We start from the raw sequence: 8,272 nt of genomic DNA on the forward strand, positions 1-8,272 counted from the left end.
CCTGAGTTACCTTCATGGGGAGATGGAGGTGAGGCTGGACCACATCCTGCAGGTCTGCTGGGAGATGAGCAGAGATGGCCTTGCAAGGCTTGCTCCTTCATGAACCAAGGGAAAACAGCTTCCCTGGAGGCTGCTGAGCCCTGGAGCAGGCTGCCCAGAGAGGCTGTGGAGCTCTGGAGAGCTTCCAACCCCCCCTGGGCAAGCTGCTGTGGGAGCCCTGCTGGAGCAGGGGGCTTGGGCTGGGTGAGCTCCAGAGGCCCCTTCCAAGTCCCCCCCATGCCTGGATCCTGGCTCCCAGGCTAAGGCCCCAAAATGAGCCAGAGGAAGGCTTCAGATGCCAGGGCAGGGAGGGAGAGAGGCAGGCTCTGGCAGCCCTGCCACAGCTTCTGTCTTGGCCTCTGCTCAGTCCATGGGAGGACTTTTGGATGGCCTTGGTCTGTCCTGGACCTCTCCATGTGAGAAGGAAGAGCTTTTATCCCCAGGTTTCCAAGCTGGGCTTCTCTCCTCAGGAGAATGAAACTCCAGAGCAGAATTTTTGCAGGGACAGTTTGCTCTCCAAGAGGGCTTGAGGCAGGCAGAGGGCCCAGAGCTGCAGCTCTGCTGGGGGGGGGACACAGCAGCCTCCTGCCTGCCCTCTCCCTCTTTCAAGCCAGGCATTTGCCTCTGCTTTGCAGCAGCCCTTGCTCCAGGGGAAAGACAACAACTGCTGCTGTTGTGCTTTCTGGAGGCAGCAAGAGGGCTGGATGAAAGGGGCTGCACCCAGGGCACAACAGGAGCTGAGAGGAGACATCCAAGGTCCATGGCTCTGGATAAAACAAAGCTCTCACACAGGGAGGCAGATGCTGGAAGATGGATTTCTTGTGGGCAGCAGCAGCAGAGTCTGTGTTTGCCTTGCAGACAGGGGGCAGGAGGCCAAGTGGTTTCATCTCAGCAGGTACTGCTCTGCAGAGTGGAGCCCTCAAGCATTTCAAGACCTCCTGCCAGGCTCTTTCAGCACTCTCAGCCCTGCCCTGGCTCAGGCTCTGGCCCAGGGAAAGGTCACCTGTCCTCTGCTGGCCAAAGGCTCAGAGTTCAGAGGCAAACCTGGCTGTGGGGCCCTGGCTGGCAGGGGCTGGGGTGCTGTGAGTGCAGGGCAGGGATGCTGCCCTCTGCCGTGGGAGCCTCCCTGGCTCCTTGCCTGTGTGCTTAGCAAGATGCCTTCATAAGCAGCAGCAGCTTGGAGGGGCAGCAGTGATGCCCCCCCTGAGCCCACAGGACAAGAGGGCACTGCAGGAGGCCTCCTGCCCCTTCTGCTCCTCCTGAGCCCTTGGCAGGTTTAGCTTGGAATCAGAGGCTCCCAGGCTGGTTTGGGTGGGGGGAGATCTTGCAGCTCCCCAGCCCAGCCCCCAGCAGGGCCAGCCCCAGCCCCAGCAGGCTGCTCACAGCCCCACACAGCCTGGCCTGGGCTGGTGCCAGGCGTGGGGCAGCTCTCTGGGCAGCCTGGGGCAGCTCTCTGGGCAGCCTGGGCTGGTGCCAGGCATGGGGCAGCTCTCTGGGCAGCCTGGGCTGGTGCCAGGCATGGGGCAGCTCTCTGGGCAGCCTGGGGCAGCTCTCTGGGCAGCCTGGGCTGGTGCCAGGCATGGGGCAGCTCTCTGGGCAGCCTGGGCTGGTGCCAGGCGTGGGGCAGCTCTCTGGGCAGCCTGGGGCAGGCTCTCTGCACCCTCAGTGTACAACATCTCTTCCTTCTCTCCAGCCTGTGTCCTTCCCCTGGTTTGAAGCCACCACCTCTCAGCCTGTGCTGGGCAGGGTGGCGTTTGCCCTGGGCTTGGGGGAGAAGCCAGCAGCCCAGAGCCCACTCTCTCCTCCCCAGCTCCTGCCTGGAGTCGTTGAAAGCAACCACCCAAGTGTGGGGGTGGCTTCATTCCCCCAGGCCTGGGGGCTGGTGCCAGCCCTCTGCCAGTGTGCCTGAGGGGGGAGCAGAGCTGCAGCCCTGCCTGGGGCTGTGCTGTGCTGAGCATCCACGGGGAGCTTCTGCCTGCCCTCGGCAGAGCCTGGCTCCAGCTGGTGCTGAGAGCTGGCCAGGAGCTCCTCCTGCTCTCCAGAAGCTGCTGGTGGCAACCAAAGCTCTTCCTGCCTGGGGAGACCTGCTGGGGTGTCAGAAAAGCCTCCTGGAGCAGAGCTGCTCCAAAGCCTCCCCTGAGCAGGAGCAAATGGCCCCAGCCAGAGAGGTCTGCACCCAGGCTGGGGGGCTGGGGCTGGGGCTGCTCAGCCTGGAGAGGGCTCCAGGGAGACCTTGGAACAGCTTTTGGCAGGGGCCTTGGGCTGGATGAGCTCTGCAGGCCCCTGCCAACCCCTGGCACCCCGAGATCCTGTGGCAGAGCTGCTCTGCAGGGAGGGAGCTGCAGCAGGCAGGGCAGGAGGTGCTGGGAGCCCTGCCTGGGAGCCAGGGGCTGCTGTGCTGCCTTGGGCAGAGGCAGCTGGCTGGGGGGCAGCAGCCAGGCTCTGACCTGCCCCAGCCCCTGGCAGCCTGCTGCAGCTCTCCTCAGCAGATGTGAGCTAGCAGAGCCTGCTCTCCAGCCCTCTCCTCAAGACATGGTGTCAGGACTCACAGCCTGAGTGGGGCCAGCCCTGGGGGGGTTACCTCTGTGCTGATCAATTCCCTTCTGTCCTCCCTTGTCTCCATCACTCAGGGCAAAGTCCTGCTGGGCCAACCTGCCTGCCAGCCAGGGCCAGGCTGCAGCCCCCCAGCTGCTCTCTCCTCCAGCCTGTTCTCACCACAGCCCCAGGGAGAGGCCCTCCTGAACCTCAGGGGCAAGGCATGGGAGAGACTTGGGAGAGACTTGGGAGAGACTTGGGAGAGACTTGGGAGAGACTTGGGAGAGACTTGGGAGAGAGATGGGAGAGACTTGGGAGACACTTGGGGGAGACTTGGGAGAGACATGGGAGAGACTTGGGAGAGACTTGGGAGAGAGATGGGAGAGACTTGGGAGAGACATGGGAGAGACTTGGGAGAGACTTGGGGGAGACTTGGGGGAGACTTGGGAGAGACTTGGGAGAGACTTGGGGGAGACTTGGGGGAGACTTGGGAGAGACTTGGGGGAGACTTGGGGGAGACCTCTCAGCTCCTGCTGGCTGCCTGCTGGCCAGGGCAGGCTGCTCCCTCCAGCTCCAGCCTGTGCTGTCCCAGCTTCCCCCTTGCTTTCCCCTGGGAGATGATCCTGCTTGGATCACAGACCTCCCCCCAGGGCCTGCCTGATGTCATGCTGGAAAGCAGCACTGGCCTCAGATGACTGAATGCTGCACTCCTGAGTGCTCTGCAGGGGTGGGGGATGGGGCACTGCCCTCCCCAGAGCCCTGAGATGCTGCACCCCAGCCCTGGGCATGCATGAGCAAAGCACCTGCCCTGCTCCAGCCCCTGCTGTGTCCCTGGGCTGGCTCTGGGGCCTGTGGGCGAGGGCAGACACCCCAGGCAGGGTGATGAGCTCTGCAGCACCCCCATGGCCTGGGCATCTCCTGCTGCCCCTGCCCTGGCTGCCCCTGCCCTGGCTGTCCCTGCTCTGGCTGCCCCTGCCCTGGCTGCCCCTGCTCTGGCTGCCTCTGCCCTGGCTGCCTCTGCCCTGGCTGTCCCTGCCCTGCCTGTCCCTGCCCTGGCTGCCCCTGCCCTGGCTGCCCTGCCCTGCCCTGGCTGTCCCTGCCCTGGCTGCCCCTGCCCTGGCTGCCCCTGCTCTGGCTGCCCTGCCCTGCCTGTCCCTGCCCTGGCTGCCCCTGCTCTGGCTGCCCCTGCTGGAGCAGGAGGGCTGCACTGGATGAGCTGCAGAGCTCCCTTCCAACCCCCCCATGCTGGGACCCTGGGATCTCTGGGCAGAAAAGGCAGCCCCCAGCCTGCAGCACACCCCCAGGGCAGCCCCCACCCTGCTGCACACCCCCAGGGCAGCCCCCAGCACCATCCCTCAGCACCATGGAAGGGGCCTGGGGGCTGATGGGGACTCAGGTGGGTGCTGGGGGCTGAGTGGGTGCTGGGGGCTCAGGTGGGTGCTGGGGGCTGAGTGGGTGCTGGGGGCTCAGGTGGGTGCTGGGGGCTCAGTGGGTGCTGGGGGCTGAGTGGGTGCTGGGAGCTCAGGTGGATGCTGGGGGCTCAGATTGGTGCTGGGGGCTCCCAGGGGTGCCTGTGGGGCAGCAGGGCTGATGCCCCCAAGCCTTGGGGTGCCCTCAGTGCCTCGGGGGAGCAGGTTCAGCTCCCCCCCAGCCCCAGCTGCCTGGAGGAGTCAGCAGGAGCTGGGGGCTCCCCAGGGGCCTGGGCTGGCAGCCTGCAGCTCTTTGCAGCACTGTCCATGAGTTCATCTCCTGGAAGGCCTCAGCCCCAGCTGCTGAGTGCTGCTCAGAGGCAGAGAGCCCCACAGCCAGCTCAGGACTCACCAAGTGTGGAGCTCCCCCAGGCAGAGTGGGGACTGCAGGGCTGGGCACGTCCCAGCTCCCCCTCCCCCTGTCAGGTGCCTGCTTGGGTCACAAACCCTTCTTTGTCTGCAGCTCCCTCACCCTGTGCTCCCACAGCTGGCACTGGCTCCCTGGGCAGTTGGCAGCGCTCTGTGCTGTGCCAACAGCAGCCAGGGGCTGGCTCCTGGCTGCCAGGCTGAGCCTTGGGCATCTGAATGGGCACAGAAGCCACCAGCCAGGTCCAGATGTTGCTGGCCAGGCCACGGGGAGGTGTCTGGGGGAGAGAGAAGCTGGGTTAGGAATGGGTGAGTGAGGGGGAGCTGAGCCCTGGCAGGAGAGAGGGTGCCCAGAGCCTGCCCCCAGCAGCCCCCTGCCAGGGCCAGCAGTTAGGGCAAAGTGCAGCAAGGAGGCTGGAGGGCAGCCAGCCCTGGGGGGCTGAGGGCACAAAGCTCAGCAGGGGCAGGTGTGGAGAGGCTGCTGGGGAGCAGTCTGAGGAGAAGGAGCTGGGGGGCTGCATGGGGCAGCAGGGAGCCCTCCTGGGCAAGAAGACCAAGGGAGTGCTGGGGGCAGGTGGAAGAGGCAAGGGAGGCTCTCCTCCCTCTCTGCTCTGCCCTGCTGAGGCCACAGCTGCAGTGCTGGGACCAGCTCTGGGCTCCCCACTTGTGGTGGGCTCAGGAGGGGCAGGGAACTGCTGGAGGGACCCCAGGGGAGGCTGCAGAGATGCTGAGGGGCCTGGAGCAGCTCTGGGAGCAGCAAGGGCTGAGAGCCCTGGGGCTGAGAGCCTGCAGCAGAGCAGCCCCAGAGGGAGCTGAGCAATGCTCAGCAAGAGCTAAAGGGAGTGCTGGAGCAGGGCTTGGAGTGGGGGATCCCAGAGGTCCCTTCCAGCCCTCACCATCCTAAGATGCTATGAGCATGAGGATTGCCTCAAACTCTGTGCTGCCCACAGGCTGCAGAGCTGGGCTGCAGCCAGCACCTCACCTGCTCAACCCAGAGGATCATTTGCAGTGTCCTGAACCTGCTCTGATTCTTCTCCCTGCCTCCAGGCACAGGACTCAGTGCTGTGGTGTCTAGCAGCAGATCTCACACAGCATCCCTGCACCCCTGCCTTACCCAGCCCTGCTCTTCCTCCTTCCTCCAGCCCTGCTCTTCCTCCTTCCTCCAGCCCTGCTCTTCCTCCTTCCTCCCCAGCCCTGCTCTCCCTCCCCAGCCCTGCTCTCCCTCCCATCCCTGCTCTCCCTCCCCATCCCTGCTCTCCCTCCCCATCCCTCCTCTCCCTCCCCATCCCTGCTCTCCCTCCCCAGCCCTGCTCTCCCTCCCCAGCCCTGCTCTCCCTCCTTTCTCCCCAGGCCTCTTCTTTTCCTCCCCTTTCTTTCCCCAGCATCAGCATCTCAACATCTGGGTCGTGGTGGAGCTGGGAGCTGGAAGTGACACAGCCTCGTGAGAAAGGATCTTTGTGTGCTATTTCCACCCTTCCCAGAACAGAGGACTTCAGAAAGGCCTTCACAAAGGCTGCTTTCTTCCCTGCTCCTGCCTTGCAGGGCTGGGTGAAGCCCTCAGGCAGCTCCTGCAGCAGGGCTGGACGAGATAGAGATGATCCAAAAGGAGGGGGAAGGGGCTGAGGAGAAGCACAGCCAAGTGTTGGCTCTTGGCTTGCTTTGGGTTCTCTGGGCTCAGTCGGCAGCTCTGGGGCTCCCCCAGCCCCCTCTGGCCCTGGGGAGGATGAGGAGCTGAGTGCTTCCCTGCCAGCCCCCTCTGGCCCTGGGGAGGATGAGGAGCTGAGTGCTTCCCTGCCCCTGGGGCTCTGCTCTCGCCCTGGAGCTTCCCTTTCTCGCTGAGCTGTTGAACCACAGAGGGATTTGGGGGGGGGTTGAAGAACTCCACTCCTCAGCACCCCCAGTGCCAGGCTCAGCGCCCCCAGTGCCAGGCTCAGCACCCCCAGTGCCAGGCTCAGTGCCCCCAGTGCCAGGCTCAGCTGCCAGCAGTGCTGGGTGGGCAAACCAGGCCCTGCAGCACCCCCCTGGGGTGGGGCTGAGGCTGGGGCAGGGGCAGGGAGTTGTCTCTGGTTCCCTTCTCCATCCAGAAAGGTTCCAGAGCCCAAGGACCACAGCAGTGCTCTGCACCCAGGGGCGAGGGTCTGCCCCATCTGGGGGCTCTGAAGGGTGCTGCACCTGCAGGACAGACCCAGCACCACGACCACAAATGCTGGAAGCTCTCCTCCCCTCTTTTTGGTCCCCCCTGGGAGGAGAGGTTGCTCTGGCTCAGCTTTGAGGCTGCTCAGGAGGGGGCTGGCAGCTGCAGCAGGCCTGTGATAGCTTCTCCTGCTCAGATGGAACCTCCTGGGCACCCCTGAGCAGAGCCTGGCCCCAGCCCCCTGCCCCCCAGCCTTTAGCTCCTGCTGAGCATTGCTCAGCTCCCCTCTGGGGCTGCTCTGCTGCAGGCTCTCAGCCCCAGGGCTCTCAGCCTCTGCTCCTCAGAGCTGCTCCAGGCCCCTCAGCAGCTCTGCAGCCTCCCCTGGGCTCTCCCCAGCAGCTCTCTGTCCCTCTTGACCTGGGGACCCAGGGCTGGACCCAGGACTCCAGGTGGAGCCTCACTAGGTCAGAGCAGAGGCAGTCCCAGGGGTGCAGGAGAGACCCCGAGGTGGGCAGGGCAAGCCCTGAGCATGCAGAGCAGTCCTGGGGGTGCAGGATGGCCTCTGAAGGGGCAGGAGCCCTGGCACAGCCCTGGGCAGCAGCACATCACCAGGCACAGCTCTGTGAGCCCTGGCACAGCCCTGGGCAGCAGCACATCACCAGGCACAGCTCTGAGCCCTGGCACAGCCCTGGGCAGCAGCACATCACCAGGCACAGCTCAGTGAGCCCTGGCACAGCCCTGGGCAGCAGCACATCACCAGGCACAGCTCTGAGCCCTGGCACAGCCCTGGGCAGCAGCACATCACCAGGCACAGCTCAGTGAGCCCTGGCACAGCCCTGGGCAGCAGCACATCACCAGGCACAGCTCTGTGAGCCCTGGCACAGCCCTGGGCAGCAGCACATCACCAGGCACAGCTCTGAGCCCCAGCACAGCCCTGGGCAGCAGCACATCACCAGGCACAGCTCTGAGCCCTGGCACAGCCCTGGGCAGCAGCACATCACCAGGCACAGCTCAGTGAGCCCTGGCACAGCCCTGGGCAGCAGCACATCACCAGGCACAGCTCTGTGAGCCCTGGCACAGCCCTGGGCAGCAGCACATCACCAGGCACAGCTCTGAGCCCTGGCACAGCCCTGGGCAGCAGCACATCACCAGGCACAGCTCTGAGCCCTGGCACAGCCCTGGGCAGCAGCACATCACCAGGCACAGCTCTGTGAGCCCTGGCACAGCCCTGGGCAGCAGCACATCACCAGGCACAGCTCTGAGCCCTGGCACAGCCCTGGGCAGCAGCACATCACCAGGCACAGCTCTGTGAGCCCTGGCACAGCCCTGGGCAGCAGCACATCACCAGGCACAGCTCTGTGAGCCCCAGCACAGCCCTGGGCAGCAGCACATCACCAGGCACAGCTCTGAGCCCTGGCACAGCCCTGGGCAGCAGCACATCACCAGGCACAGCTCAGTGAGCCCCAGCAGGACACTTTGGATCCCGTCCCGCAGCAGGCAGCACCACAGAGAGCTCCCTGCCGGCAGCGGAGCGCCCAGCGCCGTCCCGGGGCAGGGCAGCAAGCCCCAGGCCAGCCCCGGGGCTGCCCCGCAGCCAGCGCTGCCAGCTCCCTGCCAGCCAGGGGCTGCCTCCCCGCAGCCAGCCCCAGGCTCAGGACATATTTCCTCATCTACATAATCCTGAAGCAGAGAAGGGCCAGGCCCGGGGCCCGGGATTCCCAGACAGTGC

The sequence above is a fragment of the Melanerpes formicivorus genome, unplaced genomic scaffold, assembly GCF_026170545.1.
Source record: "Melanerpes formicivorus ecotype bairdi unplaced genomic scaffold, bMelFor1.0.p_v2 SCAF_135, whole genome shotgun sequence".
Lineage (NCBI taxonomy): Eukaryota > Metazoa > Chordata > Aves > Piciformes > Picidae > Melanerpes > Melanerpes formicivorus.